Raw genomic sequence first — 26290 nt, forward strand, 5'->3', positions numbered from 1 at the left:
GGGAACTTCCTCAACATGATAAAGAAGGTCTACAGAAAATCTAAAGCGAACTTCTTACTTAATAGTGAGAAAATAAAAGCTTTTCTGCTGAGATCAGAAAGAAGGCAAGGATGTTCCTTCTTAATACTCCTGTTCAATACCTTTTTTTAATGTTTATGTATTTATTTCGAGAGAAAAAGTGAGCGAGAGAACACACACTAGGAGGGGAGGGGCCAAGATAGAGGAAGAGAATCTCAAGCATGCTCCACATCGGTGCAAAGCCTGATGTGGGGCTTGAGCTCATGAACTGTGAGATCATGACCTGAGATGAAATCAAGAGTTGGACACTGAAGTGACTGAGCCACCAGGTGCCTCACTCCTGCTCAATATCTTACCGGAAGTTCCCAGCTAAAAAAAGGAAATAACAGGTACACTGATTGGGAAGGAAGAAATAAAACTGTCCTTCTTCACACATGACATGATTATTTATGCAGAAAATCCAAAAGAATCAACAATAAAAAAAAAAACTCCTGGAATAAGTGATTACAGTAAAGTTGCAGGATATAAGGTTGATAAACCAAAGTCAGTCACTTTCCTATATGTCAGCAATAGACAAATGGAATTTAAGGTTAAAAATACAATGTCATTTACACTGGCATCCTGTAATGTGAAATACTTAGGTGTAAATCTAACCAAATATGCACTAGATCTATAGGAGGAAAACTCTGATTTAAAAAAAAAAAAGAACAAATGGAGAAACATTCCATGTTCATGGGTGGGAAAACTCAATAGTCAAGATGACAATTCTTCCCAACTTGATCTATAGATTCATCCCAAACAAAATTACCCCAGCAAGTTATTTTGTGGATATTGACAAATTGCTTCTAAAGTTTATATGAAGAGACAAAAACCAGACTAGTCAATGCAATTTGCAGGAGGAGAACAAAGTCAGAGGGCTGGCAATGCCCGACTTCAAGACTTATTGTAAGTCTACAGTAATCAAATCAGTGGAGTGTTGGCAAAATAACTGATAAATACATCAATGGAACAGAATACAGATCCCAGAAATAGGCACCTACAAATACAGTTGACTGATCTTTAACAAAAGACAATATAATAAAGCAAAGACAGTCATGTCAGCAAGTAGTGCTGAAATAATTGGATAGGTACATGCCAAAAAAAAAAAAAAAAAAAGAATCTAGACATAGACCTTACGCTCTTCACAAAAATTAATTCAAAAGGTATCACAGACCTAAACGTAAAATGCAAAACTATGAAATTCCTAGAAGGTAAATAAGGAAACCTTAGATGACCTTGAGTGTGAAGATGACTTTTAGACACAACACCAAAGGCACTACTGATGAAAGAAATAATTGATAAGCTGGACTTTGTTAAAATTAAAAACCTCTGCTCTATGAAAGACACTGTCAAGAGAATGAGAAGACAAGCCACAGGAGAAAATATTGGCAAAGACACATCTGATAAAGAACTGTTAGCTAAAACATACACACACACACACACAAAAACACCCTCTTAAAATTCACCAAGAAAACAACCCAATTAAAAAATGGGTCACAGATCTTAAGAGACACCTTAGCAAAGAAGATACCTATAGACAGATAGCAAAGAAGCATATGAAAAGATGAGTAATATCACATATTAGGGAATTGCAAATTAAACAATGAGATATGCACCTATGAGAATGAAAAAAAAAAAAAAAGTCCAAAACACTGACATCACCAAATACTGGTGAGGATATAGAGCAACAAGGACTCTCTCATTCATCTCCGGTGGGAATGCTAGATAGTACAGCTACTTTGAAAGACAGTTGGGTGGGTTTCCTACAGAACTAAACATACTTTTTTATAAATTTTTTTTAACATTTATTTATTTTTGAGACAGAGAGAGACAGAGCATGAACGGGGGAGGGGCAGAGAGAGAAGGAGACACAGAATCAGAAACAGGCACCAGGCTCTGAGCTGTCAGCACAGAGCCCGATGCGGGGCTCAAACTCACGGACCGCGAGATCATGACCTGAGCTGAAGTCAGACGCTTAACTGACTGAGCCACCCAGGCGCCACAACTAAACATACTTTTACGTGACCCAGCAACTGCACTCTTTGATATTTACCCAAATGAGTTGAAAACATATGTCTACACGAAATGTGCACGTGAGTATTTATAGTGCTTTGATTCTACAATTACCAAAACTTGGAATCAACAATGATGGACTTCATTAGGTGAGTGGATAAACAGGTATGTGTCAGCAATGGAGTATTATTCAGTCCCAAAAAGAAATGAGCTATCAAACCATTACAGAGGAACCATAAATGCACATTACTGATGAAAGGAGGTAGTTTGAAAAGGCTACATACTATTCCAACTATGTGACATTCTGGAAGGACTAAAAGGGTCAGTGGTTGCCAGAGGTTAGGGAAGAGGAGAGAAGGAAGAGGTAGAACAGAGAGAATTTTAGGGAGTTGAAACTATCCTAGAGGATACAGAAATGATGGACGCATGTCACTGTACGTTTGTCAAAATCCACAGAATCTACAACACCAAGTGTGGACCTAATGTAAACTATGGATTTCGGGTGGTGACAGTGTGTCAGTGGAGGTTTATGGATGGGAACAAAGGTACGACTCTGGTGGGGGATGCTGATAGTTGGGGAGACTGCGTGTATGTAAGGGGAGCAGGATGTAGAGAAATCTCTGTTCCTTCTTCTCAGGTTTGCTGTGAACCTAAAAATGCTAAAAAAAAAAAAAAAAAAAAAAAAAAAGGTCTAGTCTATTAAACAATGACAACAACACCCCCCCCCCCCACACACACACTCCCGCCAAATGGATGGCAGGTGAGATTCAGCCAGTAAGTTATAGTGTTGACTCCTAGCATAGGTCCTCTGCTAAACAAGTGAAAAAAAACCAAAGTGTGTTCCAATTACTGTCGCATAAAAACAACTGCTTTATTTCGCTTATAATCATGTGGGTCAGGAATTTGGCAGGGGGAGGAGGGGTGGGAGGGGCTAGGCAGTTGCCTGTCATTGCAGTCAGTGGTTGCAAGGTTGGCTGGGCCAACCAAGATGCTCCCTTACATGGCTGGCTCACTCACCATGCAAGCAATGCTGAAAGTATATTCAACTATAACTTCACCTGAAGCAGGGGTGGGTAGGTAGGGAAAGAAATGTGTATTTATCAAGGACAAACTGAGGCAAGCATCATGCTGGCACCTTACACAGGTCAGCCCCCAATATCTTTTGAAGTATGCACGTACCAGAGCTCCCACATTGCAGTGGGAGGCAGAGTGGGATTAAGGGACTAGCCCAAATATTATGGGCAGTAAGTGGCAGATTCTGATGCCAAAGCCAGATTGGATTGCCGGATGCTCATCCTTCCAGACCCGTTTATGTTCCTGTGAACACAGCAAGGGAAGCAGCATGTTGGGAAGGGAATCTGAGTTCTCTCTGGCTAAAACCATTGTGTCCTCTGCGATGGTGCTTAAGCTTTAACCTGCACATGCATCGCCTGGACATCTTGTTCAAACACAGATTCTGATTCAGCAGGTCTGGGGTGGCCCTGAGAGTCTGCATCTAATTAGCCAGGGATGTGGAAGCTGCTGGCCTGTGACCTGCACCGTGGAAAGCTAGGCTCTGGGACACAAGACAGTGATTGGCTGGGGTGCATGAAAAGCAAGTCTCCTTCCTTAGGAGTCTGATAACCTTAGCTTTCTGTGGGCAGAAAGAACCTAAGGATAGAAATCCGGGGTGGGTGGGAGGTGGAGGTAAAACACTGTTGAATTCCTGAGCAGTCTGTTCCTCATTGCCAGTAAGAATGGGAGTTAGGGGCACCTGGGTGGCTCAGTTGGTTAAGCATCTGACTTCGGCTCAGGTCATGATCTCATGGTTCGTTCATGAGTTTGAGCCCCGCATTGGACTCTCTGCTGTTAGCACAAAGCCCGCTTATGATCCTCTGTCCCTCTCCCCTACCCGTGCTCTCTTTCTCTCAAAAACAAACAAACAAACAAACAAACAGAAGAATGGGGAGTTAGAAATTGCGATTTTCCTTTGCGAAGTCCCGTCTTTTCAATCCTTCACTTTGGTCTTCCTGGAGTTGTGTAAAATAGAGGTAACTGCAAAATGCTGGACTAGGGCAGTTGTGTGTGATTCAGGCACAGCAAGGCTGGGAGGCACAACTGAGTTCAGAAAAAGGCCAACTCATAAATCAAAAGAGAGATCATACCAATTATTCCAAGTGAGTTGATGGGATAACATTTGCTTATCTCAGTACAGCACTGGCTTCCCTAATTAAATGCAAATTCGATTGCCTTTGTAAGTGGAAACACTGACAAGTTAAAGTTTCAATATGTCTATATCTGATGTAACAACATAAAAGGCTGCAAGGTGCCACCCAGCCACTGCTGTATCCAGTTAATTCGGAGCATGAGGCTGTACAAACTCTTCAGGGCCACTAGGTGGCACCTTTGCCTTTTTTTTTTTTTTTTTTTTTCCCCTTTTCTTGACAAAGCCAGAATTTAAAGCTGGAATCCAGGGAAGGAAACGTGTTAGTTTAGTGGTTCTTTGAGAACTCTGGGGACTGGGCTCTGGGAATTTGTAGTTGAAGTGATTCTTCCCTGGTGACTTTTCCATGTGGTTGGCTGATGGGCTGCCATGGGCTGCCTTGAGAAACAGCGGACACAGTTAAAGCTTTAATTGAGGAATGAAGAGGTTGCAATTTACTCAATTTGCAGCAATGAGTCTAGGACCCAACAATCCTGACTCTTGTTTCATTGGTTTCTCTACCAAATCAGGGAAAACAAAAAATAAAAAAGTTAGATAAGTTTTACTGTCAATCATCTGAAACAACTAAACCTTAAATTGTGTTCTGAAATTCAAGATACACAATGGAAGAAAATGTTGAAGCTATCAAAAGAAATTATGCAACTGTTTAACCTGCAACGAGGCTAATATTAATATAACAAAAAATAAACCTTTTAGAAGTACGAGAAAGATGGGTAGGCTTGTAAAGTGGCCCCAATTCCAGTAGATGGCAGCATACTCTAAGGAACATACAACTCTAGTTGCCACCATCCGGAGTAAAGCAGGTAAAACAAATAGAGCTTTAACAGAGGAGGTAAGTGCTTAATGTATAAAGTTTAACGTTACTTTATGTACATATATTAAAAAAAATCAGGTACCTCCCAAACGTTATCAGACTACTACATTATAATCAGATTGGAGAAACTGTTCTATTCCATGCGGCTGCAGTGTTTTCTTTGTTGAGATCCCCTGCCCAGTGTTATTGCTGAGGCATATGTTAATACATATGACAAACTACTATGGGCTGGAATGTATCAATTCAGTCATCAAATATTTATTGAGCACCTGCTTGGTGACAGGCACATTTCTGAAAGTGGAATGTACAAGCAGATTAAACAAAGCTTAGATAAATGAATATATTTATAACATAGCATATGTTTCAGGACTGAAGGTTTTGAGCGGAGATAAGGAAGGAGGGCCCTATTCTTTCTTGCTGCTTTACTGTTGGTAGACCAGATAGGAAAACAGAAAAAGAAGTTTGGAAGAAAAAAAATTCATGGTTGTATTCAATCTTAGGGACCATAGGTGTGATCCAGGACACGACAAGAGAGAAGTGAACAACGAACTCCATTCTTTTCTAACTTCTTTTTGGAGGAGACACAGCCACCAAACTGCGGCCTCAGTTCTCGTATCTGACACCCCCTTTCCCCTCCTGTCAATACTCTTCCTTCTCAGACACTAAATTCCCAGATAGACTTCTCCACTCCAGTCCCTCCTGGCTTTGCTCCTACCCCATCTGCTGTGTCTGGGTACCTTTTATGTGTGCAGTTGGGTCAATATGGGAACCTTCCTAATGATAAAGATCTCACTCGTTTCCCAGATGACACCTTCCATTGCTAGGGAATACACACTGTTTCCAAGTCCCGCTCAGCAGAGGGTGCAGTATTGAGGCCTCTTGGTGCTTTCTCCACTTAGCTCTCTCTTCTGGTTCCTCCTCCTCCCAGGGGATTCCTAGAGGATCCTGAATTCCCCGCCTATAGGGCAGCCACTGAGTGAGTGAAGAAAGCCATTATGTGCCGCCCTCTCTGGGTCTTTGATGGGAGTTATCAGCTGTCAAACTGCCTCCACTCTAGATTCTCCATCATCTTGACCACCTTTCTTTGGACACACTTGTTAAACACTGTCCAAGGAGGAAACAGAAGGAAACTGATGCTATTACAGCACAGCCAACATGGCGGTAGGTTTTGTGGTGATGCCTGTGTGGGTACTGAGAGCAGAAATGTGAACTAGGACTCACTGCCATTCTACCATACCCTTTATTTGCCTCTCTACAACACACTACACTTATGTCTCTGGGCCACGTTAATAATTATTTCCCCTCTGGAGTAAATAATTCAAGCCTGAGTTAGTCACTGCTGTGTTCTCAGCATGTAGCACTGGGCTTGGTCCCTGGCAGCATTTGTTGAAACAAAGTGACTTGAAATAGAAGAAGGTTCGTTTGAATACAGGACTCTTCAGAAGGATTGCCGAAGGTACATGGAGTATTCTGGAATCATGATGATCCAAACACTGTTCTCCTCCTCTCCATGTTCAGTGCCAGGCTATTTCTCTCCACCAAATGACCTGTGGGACTGTGGGCAGCTGGACATTAGCAAGACTTGGGTGCTGAGGACATCTGAATAGAGAAAGCTGGTGGGCTTGTTTCTCGTGGGCTGGGAGAGAGCCTGAGGTCTGGCTGTGTATGAGTGGAAAACAGGGAGAGATCTCAGGAAGAACATGGCCCACAGCAACATGTGGACCCAGAAGAAGATGGACTTTGTCAGGCTCTAAAGAGCTGATACACACTGAAATATGCAGTTTCTGCCCTTGAGGCTGGGGGAGCACAAAGAGATTGTGGGAGAAGAGAGGGGCTTTCTCTAGGTGTCTCAGTGGGGATCTCTCAGACTGCCTGCATCTGACCATTAGTTCACTTTGCCTGCCTCTAATGGTGGACTACTGCCACTTGGAAAGAAAACAGCCAGACCTGGGAATCACTGAACTGGAGTCTGAGAGAGAGAGAGAGAGAGAGAGAGAGAGAGAGACAGAAAGACAGAGATCGATCGAGATTGAGTGTAAAAATATATATTCCCAACTAAGGGGATCCAGCAGCCAGAGAGAGAAGATATTCACTCACAGCAAATTAAACTCATATCCAGCAAAACAGAGCAACTGTGAAAGACAGATAACAAGTTACATACAACATGCCAGAGCATCTTCGATGACCCAAGCATGGCACAAAGGATGCATCTGGACAATTCAACGTGTGGACTGAAGAAGAGAATGATCAACTGCTGAAAACAGAGCCTAACAAGTGGAAGAAACATCTCAAAAACTGTGCAAAAGCACAAAGAAATGAGAATCATGAGATAAAGAGACAATCTGCAAAGTAACAGCAGTGTCCAACGAATAAAAAGGAACTGATGGAGGACATAATTTAACAAATAGAGGATTATTTCCTTGAGCTAAAGAAAGATCTGAGTATGCACATTAAAAGGGTTTACTAAGTTCAAGGCAGGACTGATTAAAAAAAAAGATACATCTCAGCATTTCCTTGAAATTCCTTGACTCTAAGAATAGCTTACATACTTCTAGGAAAGGAAAAACAATGAGAATGTCAATGGGCTTATTTGCTAAAAACCTTAAGTTTACAGAGCATAGAATAGACACTGGGTACCTGACCATATCCCCTTTACCAGGGGCTGAGTGCTGGTGGCTAACAGCAACTTGCTGCCCACTTTTTCTAGGAACATTCTGGAAAGGGGTTCATAGCCTCACCCAGCAGAGCCTGGGAGGTTATAACCCTCTTTGGGGTGCCTGCAGCCAACAACTGATTGGTAAGTGGGAGTAAGGTCAGAGTTCTTACTCCAAGATGAGATAACCCTGAGATGAGATGAGTGTGAGTTGTTCACACTGCAGAGCTCTTGTGGAGCTGGGCTGAAGCTGGACCCTGGCAGATGCCATGTCTTTGCCCAGCTCTTCCTTCTGTCCAGTCCTGCTTCCTTTATTGTCACAGATTCTTCCTGAGAGCTCCCCTTCAATTAATCCACTTGCGCAATAATCCCATCTCAGGTTCTAGGGAACCTGACCTGAGAGAAAAGGCCTGAGAAACCCATATTCAACCAAGATGTAGTTCACTTAGCAGCAAAACCCAAACCAAATCTATAGATGATCTTATGTTAGAATTAAAAAAGCAACACAGGGGCACTTGGTTGGCTCATTTGGAAGAGCAAGTGACTCTTAATCTTGGGGTCATGAGTTCAAGCCCCACGATGGGTGTAGAGATCACTTAAACAAACTTTAAAAAAAAAAAAAGAAAAGAAAGAAAAACATTCATATACTGATTTTAGAGATAATACTAAAGTCAAGATTCTATCCAACAATAAATTATCTAGATCTAGCTTATTCTATTTGGTAGCCACTAGCCATATATGGCCATTTAAATTTAAATTTAAGTTACAATTGAATTAAAATTAAAAATTTAATTCCTGAGCTATACTTGCCAGATTTCCAGAGCTTACTATCTCTAGGTTACTAGTGGATACTCTACTGGAAAGCACATATATGGAACATCTCCATGATCACAGAAAGTTCTACTGGATAGCACTAATCCAGAACATGCCTCAAGATGAGATAAACATGAGGAGGAGAGGAAAAACTTAAGCAACACACCCAGTGTCTCTATCTCTGTAGGTGTCTCTCTATGTATTAATTCTGAATGGATAAAGACAACTGTCTAGGCATGGTCTATAGCAAAATTGCTAAATAAAAAATCCTGAATTAATGTAAGGGAAAGCCTAATAATAGTTTAGTGCTGGAAATGTAAAATAAGTTCACCAAAATTTGAGAGTTTTGGAGGTGTTAGAGAAAGAAAGGCATCCATAAGGAGTGGATAAGAGGAAGAAGGGGAATGGATGAAAGTTTTCTAAATACCTTGTTTTATTGGAGTGGGAGATAGGGACGAAATACAGCATCTTTCAGGGGGACACCATGAGTGTCATTGGGGGAATTAGTCGGGATTTTGTTTCGAAAATGTAATAAGGAGGGAGGTATCTGATTCCAAAAGCAGAGAAATCCATTAATGAAATAGAAAAATGCAAACTCTAAGTTAACAAATGAAAAGCAACATGAATAAATGGGCAATAGAACAAGGAAAAGGAGAAAATAACAATGCACACTAATTAAAACACGAATATGGAAGAAATAAAATGAAATATATAAATCATGATATTAAATATAAATGTACTGAGTTCTTCTGACAAATGACAGATTTCATGAAGACAAAACGACATAAAACCAAATAACTATGCAGTTTGCAAGAAAATGCTTACCCACGCACAAAGTAAAATACAGTGTTAGACAAAGATATGAGATAAGCATCAACAACAAAAAAATCAGTTTTGGAAATATCAGTATCAGGCAAGAGGTCATTTAACCAAACAAACTCTTAATAATGCAAAAAGAAATCTTGTAACAGACACAACGGGAAAGACAGGAAACCAACAGAAAAAGTGGCCAAGGATTTGAATACGCAATTGGCGGACTCAGTAGTTAAACAGTGAACAGTGACATGAAGAGATGATCAAACATATTAGCAATCAGAGAAAAGAACTAAAAACTACAATAACACACTTCTTGGAGCTGTAAACACTAGAAAGGCTTATATTGCTAAGGCTTGGTAAGAGTGTAAGGAGATGCGTGCTCCTGTGCTTTACTGGTGGGGTGCACTGGTACCACCATTCTGGAGAGCCATCTGGCAGTACTCGCTCAATTTTAGGGTTTATACGCCAATGGCCCAGCAATGTCACCCTAGGGTGACAGCATGCCTGGTCTACAGTCAAGGAAATTTTTAGTTCAAAGCTGCATCTGAGGTCCAACATTAGAGAAAAAAAAGATTACAAGGAAAACATTATAAGTCACAATCCCAGGGGCACCAGGGTGGCTCAGTCAGTTGAGCATCTGACTTTTGATTTCAGCTCAGATCATGATCTGCATTGTGTGTGGAGCCTGCTTAAGATTCTCTTTCTCCCTCTGTCCCTCTCCCCCCACTTGCATGCTCTCAAAAAGCAAAAATAAAAAATAAAATCACAATCCTAGAGAGGGACTTCTATCTCTCTCAGAATTTGGCAGAGATAGAGAAGTTTTGCTATAAAAAGAAATAAGGCATAGAAGAATTGCATCGGGAAATTCAAGTTGGTCCAATCCTAGAAGAATTTCAGCCACCGCTGGTTATCAGTATCTCAGTCACGGACATACACATCTCACATCTCATCGAGCACCAGCAGAGAGTCTAGCTTGCTGAACAAATAAATGCTGAATACCTGACAAAGGTATTGTCAGGGTAAAGAAATTAGAAAACAATAGAATCTGAACACCCGGAAGATGTTTACAGGGAGGTTTACAGGTCTTCCGGCAATGCTTAATACAGGGTGGATATATTGTAGAGATAAAGCAAACAGAGTTTCGTCCAAGTTACCTGTTTTCTTGAAATTAAGGGCTGTTTTCTCCCCCTCCCATCCCCATCTTGTGATACACTATTAAGGCTGCTCTACCCTCAGCAACTACCATCCATCTCAAACGGCAAAGCTGCCTGGAAAGGCACTGGCATCCCGGAGCTGGGTGGTAGTATGTTCCGGCTCTGCCACTGGAGAGGTGTGTCACCTTCGGCAAATCTCTTGTGTTCTTGAGCCCCAGCTACCCAGTCTGTAATACAAGGATAACAATGCCTATCTTTGCATAGTAAGGCTCAGGTTACGTCATGTCCATCCAAATAAATTAGTACTATTAGCCCCAGCCCTGCACCCCAGCGTTTGTACTCTACAGAGAAAACTGAACTGTGAACCTGTTCCCTGCAAATTTGGAAGAAGCACACATAACCCTACAGGCACACTTGTTTGTGGACAACTGAACATAAAATAATTGTGGGCCTTTCATTTCTACAGGTAACCTTTCCTGAGGCTTAAAAAAAAGGGGGGGGATTATTTCCACTGTCCCCTCCCCCAACTTTTACTACCACGAATCATCTCTGTTATCACCTCCACCTCCACTACCACCTTCAGTTTGCAGAGAGCCCTCTTAATTTTCAAGTTCTTTCTTGTTTGACTCCATCCACATAACAACCTACAAGTCAGGAAGATGCAGTTTGGAGCTGAGGGAATGTTAATGCAGCACAGGGAAGGGATGTCTTCTTAAGTGAAGAGCTAATTCTAAACCTGAATCCTGGTCTAAAAATCTATGCCAAAGAGAGAAGCAAAATGCTTGAGTAGCCCACTGATGTCTCTCCTTGCAGAGCCAAACTCACTGATGGGGTAGGAGACAGTTCTGAGCTCAGTTATCAAAAGTCAGAACTTTTGGAATTTTACAATTATTTTTATGTGTCTGCATTTTTTTTTTCTGGGTTCTAGGCTAAGTTCTCTCCGGTTGTTGCAAATTTACAAAGTCTTGTCAATTCCTTGGCTTTATTTTTATTCACTAACTTGGAAATGCGAAGCATAGCTGATGGGTTAAACAATGTTTCCTGTTATAGGCTCATTGTTCCTAAAGCTGAACCACTGACAAAAACATGAGGATCATAGGATTTGAAAGGTGGAAAATCAAAGCATTCAAGACTGCAGGTGCTACCAGCTAATTGGGCTAATTGGGCTCTGATTCTGCAAGGTGAGAATTTAACAGACCAACTGGCTATGGGTAGGAACTATGTGTTCAGAAATTCTCCCTTCACATAGAAAAATGGAACTTCTTACACTTTTGAGGACAATGAACTTATCAATAGCAAGCAAACTAGCAATCAAGATAAATTTCCAAGAGAAACATTTTAAATCATAATATGTCTGTCCTAAGGTGCCACTAAAAATAATGTTGCAGAAAATATAATGTTAGTTTCATGGTTCCCAAACTGTATGCCAAGATACCCCAGATGACTGCCATGAACTCACAGGGTGGGACAGGATATTTTAAATTTTTGAAGAAAACAGCAATATGTAATCTGTCAGATTCCTTGTAAATCACCAGCTCAAAGGTCATTAATTTCTACATTTTATTCCCCTCTATATCTTTTGATGACATCACTGAATGTAAAGCTGCGTATTTGGCAGTTGCCAAGACAAAAAGGTAAGTTATGTGTGAAAATCAATGTGGAACAGGAAATGAAGGTGTGGTATCCAACCTGGTTTCATGGTTGAAGAAGTCATATGTGTTTTAGGAATTACACAAAAAAATTATAATCTCGAATTTATATGTGTTACTTAATACGTTGTTTGGATTGAACTGCTTAATAAATAGAACGGATATTTCTTTTTGCCTAGGGGGCGCTGTGACAAAATTGCTGACACGTGATGGGTGCTGTGAACAAAGTTTGGAAAGGGCTGCAGTAGGTTAAAAAGTTTAATAAAAACTGCAAAGACACTGCAATCAGTCTTGCTCTTCCTAGAGAGAGAGAGAGAGAGAGAGAGAGACAGAGAGAGACAGAGACAGAGAGAGAGAGTGTGTGTGTGTGTGTGTGTTAAATAGAAAAAAAATGCATCAAAATTAAACAGTGGGCAGTGGAGACATACTAGGTCTTCCTTCTCCATAGTTTCTGTATTTACTAATGTAAATAGCTATTATTCTTCTATGCTGAAAAAAATTAAAGAAGGTTATTAAAAATGATTCCCTGGCCTAGGAATAAATCTAACCAAAGATGTAAAGGATCTGTATGCTGAAAACTTATAGAAAGCTTATGAAGGTAATTGAAGAAGATTTAAAGAAATGGAAAGACATTCCTGCTCATGGATTGGAAAAATAAATATTGTCAAAATGTCAATACTACCCAAAGCTATCTACACATTCAATGCAATCCCAATCAAAATTGCACCAGCATTCTTCTCAAAACTAGAACAAGCAATCCTAAAATTCACATGGAATCACAAAAGGCCCCGAATAGCCAAAGGAATTTTGAAGAAGAAGACCAAAGCAGGAGGCATCACAATCCCAGACTTTAGCCTCTACTACAAAGCTGTAATCATCGAGACAGCATGGTATTGGCACAAAAACAGACACACAGACCAATGGAATAGAATAGAAACCCCAGAACTAGACCCACAAACGTATGGCCAACTCATCTTTGACAAAGCAGGAAAGAACATCCAATGGAAAAAAGACAGCCTCTTTAACAAATGGTGCTGGGAGAACTGGACAGCAACATGCAGAAGGTTGAAACTAGACCACTTTCTCACACCATTTACAAAAATAAACTCAAAATGGATAAAGGACCTAAATGTGAGACAGGAAACCATCAAAACCTTAGAGGAGAAAGCAGGAAAAGACCTCTCTGACCTTAGCCGTAGCAATCTCTTACTCGACACATCCCCAAAGGCAAAGGAATTAAAAGCAAAAGTGAATTACTGGGACCTTATGAAGATAAAAAGCTTCTGCACAGCAAAGGAAACAACCAACAAAACTAAAAGGCAACCAACGGAATGGGAAAAGATATTTGCAAATGACATATCGGACAAAGGGCTAGTATCTAAAATCTATAAAGAGCTCACCAAACTCCACACCCGAAAAACAAATAACCCAGTGAAGAAATGGGCAGAAAACATGAATAGACACTTCTCTAAAGAAGACATCCAGATGGCCAACAGGCACATGAAAAGATGTTCAGCGTCACTCCTTATCAGGGAAATACAAATCAAAACCACACTCAGGTATCACCTCACGCCAGTCAGAGTGGCCAAAATGAACCAATCAGGAGACTATAGATGCTGGAGAGGATGTGGAGAAACGGGAACCCTCTTGCACTGTTGGTGGGAATGCAAATTGGTGCAGCCGCTCTGGAAAGCAGTGTGGAGGTTCCTCAGAAAATTAAAAATAGACCTACCCTATGACCCAGCAATAGCACTGCTAGGAATTTACCCAAGGGATACAGGAGTACTGATGCATAGGGGCACTTGTACCCCAATGTTCATAGCAGCACTCTCAACAATAGCCAAATTATGGAAAGAGCCTAAATGTCCATCAACTGATGAATGGATAAAGAAATTGTGGTTTATATACACAATGGAATACTACGTGGCAATGAGAAAAAATGAAATATGGCCTTTTGTAGCAACGTGGATGGAACTGGAGAGTGTGATGCTAAGTGAAATAAGCCATACAGAGAAAGACAGATACCATATGGTTTCACTCTTATGTGGATCCTGAGAAACTTAACAGGAACCCATGGGGGAGGGGAAGGAAAAAAAAAAAAAAAAAAAAAAGGACGTTAGAGTGGGAGAGAGCCAAAGCATAAGAGACTGTTAAAAACTGAGAACAAACTGAGGGTTGATGGGGGGTGGGAGGGAGGGGAGGGTGGGTGATGGGTATTGAGGAGGGCACCTTTTGGGATGAGCACTGGGTGTTGTATGGAAACCAATTTGTCAATAAATTTCATATAAAAAAAAATGATTCCCTGGGGCTTCTGGATGGCTCAGTTGGTTAAGCGTCTGACTTTTGATTTCAGCTCAGGTCATGATGTCTCATGGTTGGTGAGATGGAGCCCCGAGTTGGGCTCTATGCTGATAGCACAGAGCTTGCTTGGGGTTCTCTCTCTCCCTCCCTCTCTGCCCTTCCCCCACTGTGTGTGCATGTGCATGTTCTTTCTCAAAAAAAAAAAGAAAAAGAAAGAAAAAAAGAAAAAAAAAATGACTTCCCAAAGAAGCACATATGCTTCTAGGAATAAAAATTTCTGTTAAATATACCAGAGAATGGCATTTTGGGAGAAGGTTTTACTGCACTCTGTTAACTTCTCCAGCTTCCTGCTCCACAAATTTGGGATCTAGCTTTAGGACACTGAGATTCTGAAGAAACCTATTTCTACCTGCATCTCTCTTTGGTGCTGTTTTAAAAAGGCTCATGTCCCACCCCTGCAGCCTTTAGGAAGTGAACTTGGGTTGGGGTTTTCATAGGTGACAGCGGCCCAGAAGCTGATAGGTCTAACAATGACACCATAACTGACTGGATGGGGAGGCAGGGTTTCTCAATGTCAGATGCTGCTGCCAGGACACCCATATCTCTTCTCCTGCTTCATGGAGAAAAGAATGGCCTGCAGCATCCTTTAGGTTCTATGTGAAAGATATCACTGGAAACACGCCTTGAGGAAATTCACCCGTGAAAGCACCCATGAGTGAAAGAGATATGGGTTGTTTTGCTGTTACAACTGACCAACACCTGAGAACTCACCTTTTCTGTACCTTAGAGAGTTAGCTGTAACACTAAGATATACACAAGTCTTTGTTTTATTAACTGTGAGGGGAAAACAAACTTACATTGTTGTCCTCTGAAAAAGGGCAATTCTCCTCACACTCTAGTTGAGATAATTGAGTTTGCTTCACTTTATAGACTTCTAATATTTTAAATCAATTAGATTGTTAAATCCTCACATTAAACTGATGAGGTGGTGCTATTATATCCACTTTTAACAGACGAGGAAACAGAAGCACACAGATTTGAGGAACTTGTGCAAGGCCAATATTTGGAATTGGCCCAACCAAGATTTTAGAATTATTTTGGAAAGTCTGGCTCCAGAGGGCTCTTAAGGAAGACACCGTCACTTCCTCTTTGTAAAGTTATTTCCTTAATCTAGGGGTATCCTTCCCTTAGGCATGACTACGTGACTGTACTCTTTGAAAACACAAGATTATACCTTCCTTAAATTTTCTGGGAAGTAGAGCCATTCTGTTCTCAAAGCATTCATAAAAGCTTTTATATATTCTACTGTTATATATTAAGTGTTCTATATCCTTCTGTAACATTATATTTTGTCTTTACTAATGTGACTCCCCTACTGTATTGTGTAGTGACCAAACACTGTTTTTCTCTAGAGCTTCAGTGCCTAGAACAAAGTAGGTACACAATAAATATCTGATTAAAAAATGAAAGCTGATGTTGGAGACCAGTTGCCATTGGTGTTGCCCCTTTATGCCCTCAGTCCACCTTGAAGGTCACCTGCAGACATTTCCTGTTCAAGCTGAACAGTTCCTGAGTCCTTCTACCTGAAGGCATTCTCTGGCTGCTAAGGAATGCCTGATCAAATGTGGGGCAGGCTGGGTTTTGCCAGGGAATTAACTCCTGGGAGCAACACACAATCATTGAGGAATTAAAGTTGGTGCATAGATATGCTTCAGATTCCTTGCTGGGGCACTTCTAATGTGTGTTCTACATATGCTCAGGCCATCCCTGGAGGACTGAGCCCCAGGTACCCACACAGCATGTTACCTGTTCATTAACCCCCTTTCTTGACTTTTCTTTTTTAGTGGTCCGAGTATTCCATTCCCTCAGAGCCACAAGGAAACAAATTCTGCCAACAACCTATATTGGCATTGAAGCAGACACTTCCCCAACTGAGCCCCTGGGTGGCCCAACTGACATTTTGATCTCAGTCCTATGAGATCCTGAGAGAGGATCCAGCTAAGCTGTGCCCAGCTCCTGACCTATGAAAACTGTCAGGATATTAATCAATGTGTCCTTTTAAGCTGTTGAGTTTATGGGAACTTGTTACACTGCAATACAAAACTAATACAGATTTTGGTACTTGAAGTGGGGCACTGCTGTAACAAATACCTAAAAACCTGGGTATTAGTTTGCTTGGGCTGCCATGATGCAAGAACCACAGATGAGGTGACTTAAACAACAGAAACATATTTCTAACAGTTCTGGAAGCTGGAGGTCCAAAAGCAAGGTGTTGGCAGGGTATTCTAAAGCCTCTCTCTTTGGCTTGCAGATGGCCACAGTCTACATTCTCAAGTGGCCTTCCCACTATGTCTGAGTGCCCCCAGGTTTCTTCCTCTCTTTACAAGGAGACCAGTCTTATTAGATTAGGGCCCACCCTTATGGCTTCATTTTACCCTTAATTACCTCCTGAAAGGCCCCATCTCCAAAGGCAGTCACAGTGGCAGTTAGGGCTTTGACATGTGGATTTTGGAAGGACACAAATTAGTCTCTAACAGCATAAGGGTTTTGTAACCAGAAAGTGAGTAGAGGTTGGAGGAACCTTGAGGAATATGGTAGAGAAAGTCTCAAATGCCATGAACTGACTCTTAGTAGAAATCTGGACTTTGAGGATGTTGATGACTAGGGCAAGTGAAAAACATTACTGGAAACGGGAGGGAGGGGGATCCTTGCTATGTAGTGGCAGAAAGTATGGCAAAATCATCTTCTGAAGTTATCTGGAAAGCAGAAGCTGTAAGTGATAAACTTGGTGACAGATTGAAGATTTCCAAGGAAAGTGTGAAAGGTGCTGCCTGATGTCTTCTTTATACTTACAAGAAGAAATGCAAGAGGAAAGAACTTAAAAAAAAAAAAAAAAAGGAACCAGAATCTCAGGACTTAAAAGGTTCTGAGCCTCTGTAGACAGCAAAGATGCAAAAATGCAGAGACGGACTCTCAGAAAAGGCTGAAATGTGACCATACAACTCTGTTACAAACTCAGAAAAATCAAAGGTCAGAATATGCAATCACACAAAGGACTTTTTAACGTTTATTTTGAGAGACAGAGACAGCGCCAGATGGAGGGCCCTAACTCATGAACCTGAGTTCATCACCAGAGCCAAAATCAAGAGTCAGATGCTTACACATGGGAGCCATGCCGGTGCCCCCACAAAGGGCTTTTTAGAGAAGTTAAGGGTATGGCCCACAGACCTTCTCAATCAAACCAGAGAATCTTTAGGGAGCTTAAGGGCACTGTCCCTCAGTCATCCTAGCAAGAGGCCAAAGTACAGGAGGGTTTATCTTAAAAATATCTATAGACATAGGGGCACCTGGGTGGCTCAGTTGGTTGAGCATCTGACTTTCGGTCAGGTCACAATCTTGCAGTTAGTGAGTTCAAGCCCCACATCAGGCTTGCTGCTATCAGCCTGTCAGCACAGAGCCTACTTCAGATCTTCTATCCCCCTCTCTGCCCCTTCCCCTGCTTGCACTCTCTCAAAAATAAATAAACGTGAAAAAATATCTATGGATATAGCTTTTTCTGATGGACTGAACCACAGTGAAATCCATAAAGGGTCTACAAAGTTCTTGAGAAATTGTTTCAATGAAAATACTGCTAGCTCAGACCAAGGGGGCAGAGATGACAGAAAACAAAAGGAGGCTTTCAGACTCCCTGAATTCTACTGGCTTGATAAAATTGTTTTGCTTAAACACAGGCTTTTGTGATGAATAAGGGCAGAACCAGTGGGTGGAGTCCGAGCCACAGAGGATTAATCCTAAACCTTAAAACCTAATCAAGGAACTCCCAACCTTTGCCAGGCTGGATTTCAGAACAGCTTTGGACCAGTGATGCCTTCTTAACTTTTATTTCCCCTGTTTTGAATGTCTACAGCTATTATCCTAGGCCACCATCATAAGCTGGGAGGGGAGGTGGGGGAGCAGATTCATGTCTGTTTAGTTTCAAGCGTCCGCACCTGGAGAGGCATCCAGTCCTAGCAGCTGTACTTAATAGATTACACCCAAGTGCTTTATCCACACCTGCTCCCATTCTAACTTTGAGATGACACTCTAATGGGAAACGACTTTGAGAACCAGGGCTGGGGTGAATGCATTAAGCATGTGGGAGGGATATTGGGGATCAAAGTGGATGAGTCCCAGGGTGGACTCTGCCCACCCCCCCCCCACCAATGATTCCAGCCCCTTGGTGCTCATGCCATGAGTGTGGGCAGGACCTGTGACTTGCTTCTAACCAACAGGACGTGGGAAAGGTGATCGCATGTCACTTCCACAGCTGTACTAGATTATAGGGCAAAGATGATGGGATGTCACTCCCATGGTGATGTGACATGATATGGAAACAATGATGTGATACAGCCTCATGACTATGTTAGGATACACACATAAGACTGCTCTCCTTGAAGAAGCAGGCTGCTGTAAGTTCTACAAACACAAGGAGATGATTTTTGCCAACAGCTTAAATGCGCTTGGAAGTAGATTCTTCCTGAGTTAAGCCTCCAGATGGCAATGAAGCCCTGGTGACCTCGGGCCTGCAGCCTTGTAAGAGCTAGAGCAGAGAACCCAGTTAAGTCATGCCTTAGACTCCAGACACAGAAACTGAGGTCTGTTCTTTTAGGCCATTATGTTTGTAGTAATTTGTTATGCAATAATGGAAAACTAATACAAAGATTCTCCACAAGTAATGGACTGTGTGATGACAGAAAACTTAGACTCGTACCATCCTGGGTACAGCTTTTTTTGTTGAAATTTTAACCTTATACATAACAGGCGTAGCATCCAGTTAGTTGGATAATGGTGTGCTGCTTAGAAATGATCAAAGTATTGATACACTGCTTCATTACTCGTTTAAACAGAGTCAGCAATATAATTGCTTTATTTAAAATTACTTAACAGAATGATAAAGATTATAGGATTTGGCAGTGTCCCCAAAGAAGCCTGCAGCTGCCATTTTAGTGCCCCAATTTCTACAAGATGCTAAATGAGAGATGAAATTAAAGTTTTCAAGTTCCAAGCGTGTGTGGGAGTCACAGAGAGCCACATGCTTTTTCTTTCTTTTTCTTTTGATTTAGAAGGATTATTTTCAGTTAGGTCACCCCTGCCAGGAGAGAAGAGCTGGGGCAAATAAGGCATTCCTGAGAATATCATCTCCCTTTATATAGAATTTTCCAGTTATCAAAGCACAGCCATTCTCATCTGATGAGTTCAGCCGTCAGCAGTTGCGAGCAGATCACTCAGTGGGAAACCAACAGAAGTCTGGAGAGAGGCTTGCGATTGAAGGGTTCATGGCTTGACCTCAGGCATGATCAGCCCATGGAGTGGTGAGGCTGTCCCAGAGAGAGCGTGAGGAGCACACATCTGGATGTGTACTCATTTGCGTCTTAGTGCACACTTGCACTGACATTTCCTCTTCAAATATTCTGCCTAATTCACCTGAGAAGACTTGTGGATTACACCCAAAATAAAAGACTCTGCAAAGCATATGCAGTGCTCTGCAACTAGAAAATAAAGTCACGTGCCAATAATAAGAAATCACATTGAGGCAGGCATTTAAATGATATCCTTTCAGATTCTGGAGGGAGGGCTAGTTTGTGGGCTACAGCTAGGTGCTTGAATCAGAAGCACCCCTTTTACTCAGAAACAGTATCTGACATCAAGCACTAACCTGCTGTGACCTTGGGAAAAATTTCTTTACCTAACTAGAGTCTCAGCTATATCATCTGTTAGATGAAAAGGAAGGATGAGGTAAGTAGAAAGGAATTTTTTGACTTAGCATCATTTATGCATGCAACGCTTGTTCATGCCCGAACACACCATTATAATCAGGAGGCAGGGTGGTACAGTGGTTACAGCATGGGTTTTTTTTGTTTTGTTTTGTTTTGTTTTTTTTGTTTTTTTTTTTTTTTGAGAGAGAGAGAGAGCTGAATGGTCAGAGAGAGAGAATCCCAAGCTGGCTCCTCACCATCAATGTGAAGCCCAATGCGGGGCTCAAACTTAGGAACCGTGAAATCATGACCTGAGCCAACGTTGGATGCTTAACCGACTGAGCCACCCAGGCACCACACAGTATAGGTTTTGAGTCAGAGGTTTAGGGTTTGAATCTGGGCCTCTTCCAGTTGCTGGCTGTGGGACCTTTAGCAAGTTCTTTACCCTTCATAAGCCTTGCTTTCCTCACCTAAAATAGAAAATATCCCCCATTTGAAAAGCTGCGATGAAGGTTGAGACAGTGTTATAAGTCAGTTGTCTAGTAATGCTGTGTAACAAACCACTGCACGCTTAGTGTTGCACAATGTGCCTGGGGCTGGAGCAATGCTTTAAGCTGTAGAGATGCAAGATGTCCAGGGTGATTCTGCCCCATGTGCTCCTAACTCTTCTGGATTCTCCCAACTGCCTGAGGCGTGTTTTTCTAATGGTGATGGCAAAAACACAGAGGCAAATCTCAGCTGTACATTGCAAGCCTTTGTTCACATTACCCGACTGGCCAAGGCAAGTTACATAGGAAAGTCCAAAATCAAGGGGTGGGGAAGTAGTCAGTCCTCCATGAGGCTATGGCAAGAGGAATGAAGAACTGAGTTGAATAATTCAGCCCAGCACAGATGGGAAGCTCTTCTGTAGGCTGGGCTTGATCAGAGCCATGATTGATCACTGACATCTCTGATTATGGTTTTTTTTTGTTTGTTTGTTTGTTTTTTTCCCAACCTTCTCGATACCAATCAATCTTTCTGTGTTACTTGAAGCACAGACTAGAAAATTACTAGAAAAACTAGAAAATTACTCTGGCTCAAAAATACCACCATTCTCCTCACCTGTCTGACACTGCAATAGAAGCTTCTCTCTTTGGAATTATTGTCTTTTTCCTGTGGTCCTCCTATCAATAGCAAATACTTTGGAGGTAGGGAGGTATACAAAGTAATCATTAACCTGTTAGGAAAGAAGGGCAGAGGATGAAGAGAGAAATGGTATGGGAGTATGGGGCAAAAGAATGCTGCTGGGTCTTTGATATTAGATCTGGGTACAACTTAGAAATGGGGTAAATTTGAACAAATTGATCAACCATGGTCTTCTCCAAGGAAGAGGTTATTCTCCCCAACCTTTTAGGGAGTCCAAAACCTTGCCCTACATTCTGAAGCACTGGTTTTAGGAATGAACTCAGCATTTCCACTTTAACAACCTCCTCTGACTTCCCAAGTGAGGGAGAAGAAATGCTCACCTCTCATACTGAATGTGTGTAGGATTCTCTAACGCTTGGGCAGTGATGGGGGAGGGGGAGATATGAAGGGTGTGGAGCCCCCCCATTCCTCAGGTCTCCTTGATGCTTCCTCCACACGTTCTTGCCTTCCCATGATTTCCAGCCCTGTCAAACTTGCGCCTGAATCTAGACTCTCCCCAATTCCTTTAATCCAGGCCAGGTAATGTCCCACCCATCCCAGCCTATGGTCTGGCCCTCATCTTCTCTTTCTCCCTAAACCCTTTTCAACCCAGACTCCCAAACTGGAAGGCTTCACCCAGCAACTACCCACAAATCTACCTGTTAACAAGGACGAGGCTCAGCACCCACTTGGAGCAGAGCATGAGCTTCTTCATCTATATAACTTGTTCCTTCATCTACACAACTGGATTAAAACTATTTATTGGTTATGGGATCACCACAAAATAATATTAAAGATTTTTTACTCTTCACAACACTCTCCAATGTTTAGTAACAATATTCTGGGTTTGGGTCAGGCCTGTTTCCTATGATATTTCTACATAATCCACAGATTACTACAGGTTTGATGCCTGCTTTGCCTCACACCAGCATCTGCTCTGGACTAGTACTGGGTTCAAACAATCCTTGAGGTGGACACAGAACCTATGCCTATATCCTGTCAATGTGTGGGAGCTGTTCTATCTCCTCTCTGGAGTCAGAGGAGGAGACCACGGTCACTGCAGGGATGCTGGCAAAGGCATTTTCATCTGTGAGAGGAGCCATTCAGAAACAGACCTGTCAGTCATAGATTACTTCCCAATACAACCCAATATTGACAATCACTTAGTACATGGTACATTCCATTTGTGTTTATCTTCGTCTTGAGGGTGACTATGGATACTAAACTCTTGACAGGGAGTGACTGTGAGCATTCCTTCATGAGGTCTTCATGGTCCAATCTTCACTGGGAGACTAGAATCCATCTCCCAAGTTCCAGGATCATGGACTAGGAAAGCCCAGTTATTCTGTGCTTGCTTCAGTGAGTTGCAGGTGTGGGATCCTCTCATTTGTGGTTACAGAACTGCCACCCTGGGTGTCAGGATGAACAGCCAAGAGGCCTGGAGGAGGAGTGTGTCTAATATTCTGCCCTCCTCAAAAGGGAGGAAGGGGTGATACCCGCAGTGATAACCTTCCTGTGATGGTTCCCTCTCCCCTGAAAACATCAGCCTTTGTTATTTGTGAAGTAACAACTAGGCCATCTGAGTCTAAGGCTGCCCCACCTTTGAAAGGCAATGTTAAGGCAATTTAAATAAAACACTGCAGGGAAAGAAGAAAGATGGTACTTATAAGTGGTTGATGACAATTTTTACTTTTTTAACTTTCGGGGGCATGGGTGTGTCTGTGTCTGTGCCTGTGCGTGTGCATTCGTGTATCCGTGCATGGAGTGGGGAGGGGCAGGTGTGGGACACATCAAACACTAATTTCATTGATACAAGCAAAAACTGCTTTCAGAAGCTTCCAGATATGATTGGATTATAGAAATGAAGGTATACAATACATCTGGCTTTGGTTTTGGCTTGGTCTATTCCTTTGGAACAAAGGTTACCTTGTGCCCAAGTCTAGTCTCCTGAATTTAGGCAAGTGAGAGAATTTAGGGGCCAGTGTGATGTTTCTCTTCCATAGTCTCTGTGGCCATGGGAAGGTTAAGAAGGCATACTAAAAATTGGAGGAGGAATTCCAGAACACTATAGGCACCAAAACAATGGTTACCCTCACTGGTTTTGCAAGTGTGGAAACACCAGTGATAACTTCAGCAGAGGATTAACAACCCCTTTCTCCTCATGACTGTGTTGGTTTCAGTCAACTCAACAGACACTGCTGTACATCTTTTTGGGCGGTGTTTTTGACGAGAGGCTTTAAAATACCAGTTATCTGCCCAACAGACTGCCTTTTATAATTAGATTTTCCTTCTCAAAAAACTTAGTCTTTAGAACACACACCCTATTTCTTCTGTAAGAACGTTTGTCAACATCACGTAGTCAGAAGGACTCCCTGAATCTCAACTCTTCATGCCTATTTAACTAATAATACCCCTAAGACCTGCTGGATGGCATATCAAAACAATAGAGTTGGCACAGTTTAAATTGGATCTGACCTTTAAATGAATCGATTCATTTCATAATAGAACAATTTCTTGATCCGCAACTTGAGTCCCTCGTGCATGGGGGGTTAACTAATGGCAAAGTCTTGCCTGTGGCTGATGAAAGCCACCCATCCAAACCCTCTTACCCATCTCACCACATCTCCTGCTCCTCTCCCCGACCCACTCTGCTCTAGCCCCACAGTCACCTGTTTGTCCTTTATAGTCTCCATACCTTTTCCTACCACAGGGTCTTTGCACTGGTTTTTCCTTCCATCTGTGAATTTCTCCCCCTCCTGGGGATTCTCCCGGTTCTCTTGTCACCTTCCCAGAAGGACTCTACTCAAGGACTCCAAATAGCTTCCCCATACCCTCAGTTGCTTTATCTTATTATGTTTTATATTCTTCACATTTACTGCTCCTGAAGCTGTTGTTTGCTTATTTTTAAATGATCATTGTCTGTCTTCCCGTGAGAATTCAAGGTCCCCAGAACAGGCACCTGGCACTCTTTGTTCACAAAAGCAACCCCTGACCCAGAACAACACCACGCACACAGTGAGCATTCAATAAATGGATGAATGAATGAAATTAATATAAAAAATTTTTTTTGTATCCTGTGGGTTTTAATGATATAGATCTTAGAACCGGCTCTGAGTTAACAAACAAGGGTTGGCAACCCTGTGCATATTCTTAACAATGCCATGATCAATATTTTTATATTAGGCTAAGTGTTAGTTTAACAACACATTCAATTACCTTATTATATTTTATGTGTTTTTACTGTTGTTTATGTGCATTTATTTTAAGTGTTTATGGTTGAAGCAGCCAAGAAAACTTAACATACCCCACCTCTGATTTTCTTGAAATATTTGAGAGATTGTGACAAATATCTAACTGTATAAGGTACTATGATTTACAGAATTAATTTAATAATAAGGGATATTTTACTAAAAAAAACTGCTTAACAGATCTGTAATTTTATCACATTATTGACCTAAAGTAAAACAACGGAATGCATTCTTCTCCACATGCTAAAGCTCTTAGACAATTAGGATCTGGCCATGTAAGCTTGCAAGAGAAATATTAGCAGCTTCATTGTATGGATAAGGAGACTTCTGTTCAAAGAAGTAGGCAAACCACTTATCTAAAGCCATGCAGTTTATAAATCGGCAGATGCTGGACCTCGATTCCAGTGTGCCGGCTCCCTTCCATTTCTAAGTGCCCAGCTGGGTGAACACCAAGGTATTGAATTTCAGGTTGTAAGAAAGGCGCTTCTATGTTCAATAGTATATTTCAGGGGCGCCTGGGTGGCGCAGTCGGTTGAGCGTCCGACTTCAGCCAGGTCACGATCTTGCGGTCCATGAGTTCAAGCCCCGCGTCAGGCTCTGGGCTGATGGCTCAGAGCCTGGAGCCTGTTTCGGATTCTGTGTCTCCCTCTCTCTCTGCCCCTCCCCCGTTCATGCTCTGTCTCTCGCTGTCCCAAAAATAAAATAAACGTTGAAAAAAAATAGTATATTTCAGTAGAAACAGATCTAAAAGGAGGAAGATGTATAGCCACAAGGACTTAAGAAGAAAATTATGAGGAATCCATGAGCTTTAAGAGGGCACCCAGTGGAAAACATCGGGATGAAAATAGAAGGGCAGGAGCCACTCAGCCCAGCTGGAAGGTGTGTGAGGCTTTCATGTTATAAGACATTAAATAGGCATGGGAGCCAAAAGGTCATGATGGGGCAGTCCTCAGCTCTCAGAATTGCTGCGAGTCATTTCAGCTAAGAGCATAACAACCACCTGATACACGCTTTAAACCCCTTGGTGACAACTCTCAAAAGGTGGAGGTGGTACTCAAAGAAAACATCCCTCCAAACTTAATTCTGACCAATGAGGAATTGCACATCAGCCACATTGAAATGAGAAGGATCTTTGGGAGAAACTCTTCCCTTGGGTCAAAAGGAAATAAATGCCAGAAAATGTCAGAGAGTTGTCTTGTACTTCAAGAAAGTTGATTACAAACATTTTCAAGGAAATGATGAAGCCCACAGAAATGCAACTAAGAAGGATGATGTGGCTCTAAACACGTAGATCCTGAATGCAAAACTGTGAATCATGAAAACAGAGAGAGGATAGAGAATCACAGAGTAATTACAATGGAAGCATTCTTTGATGAGCTTTTTACATAAGCTCTGCTAGGGGAGAATACAAAATGGTGCCACAAGTCCTCAAGAACGGAGTGGCCACACCTGAGCATTTACCTCTCTTGATTTTTCCCTGTTTCTGAGAGTAGGGCAGTTTTTGATGTGATGGCAGGGGTTGGGGGGGAGGCGGTTAATGAGCAAGGAGAGCCTCAACTCTGGAAGACTGGAAGACTAGAAAACACTGAAGATGACAAAGATGAAGCAGACCCAGAGAATTTTGCTTTGGTATTCTCTGTGATTCTTCAAACTTAAAAGATACAAAAAAA

General features: G+C 41.9%; 1 protein-coding gene across 1 annotated transcript in view; it reads right to left on the minus strand.

Moving 5' to 3' along the window:
* The window catches only part of PAK5 (p21 (RAC1) activated kinase 5), a 167593-nt gene that overhangs the window by 72205 nt on the left and 69098 nt on the right, over nucleotides 1-26290 (minus strand). The gene's annotated exons all lie outside the window — the stretch shown is intronic.

Source organism: Lynx canadensis, chromosome A3, assembly GCF_007474595.2.
Source record: "Lynx canadensis isolate LIC74 chromosome A3, mLynCan4.pri.v2, whole genome shotgun sequence".
In the NCBI taxonomy this organism is placed as follows: Eukaryota; Metazoa; Chordata; class Mammalia; order Carnivora; family Felidae; genus Lynx; species Lynx canadensis.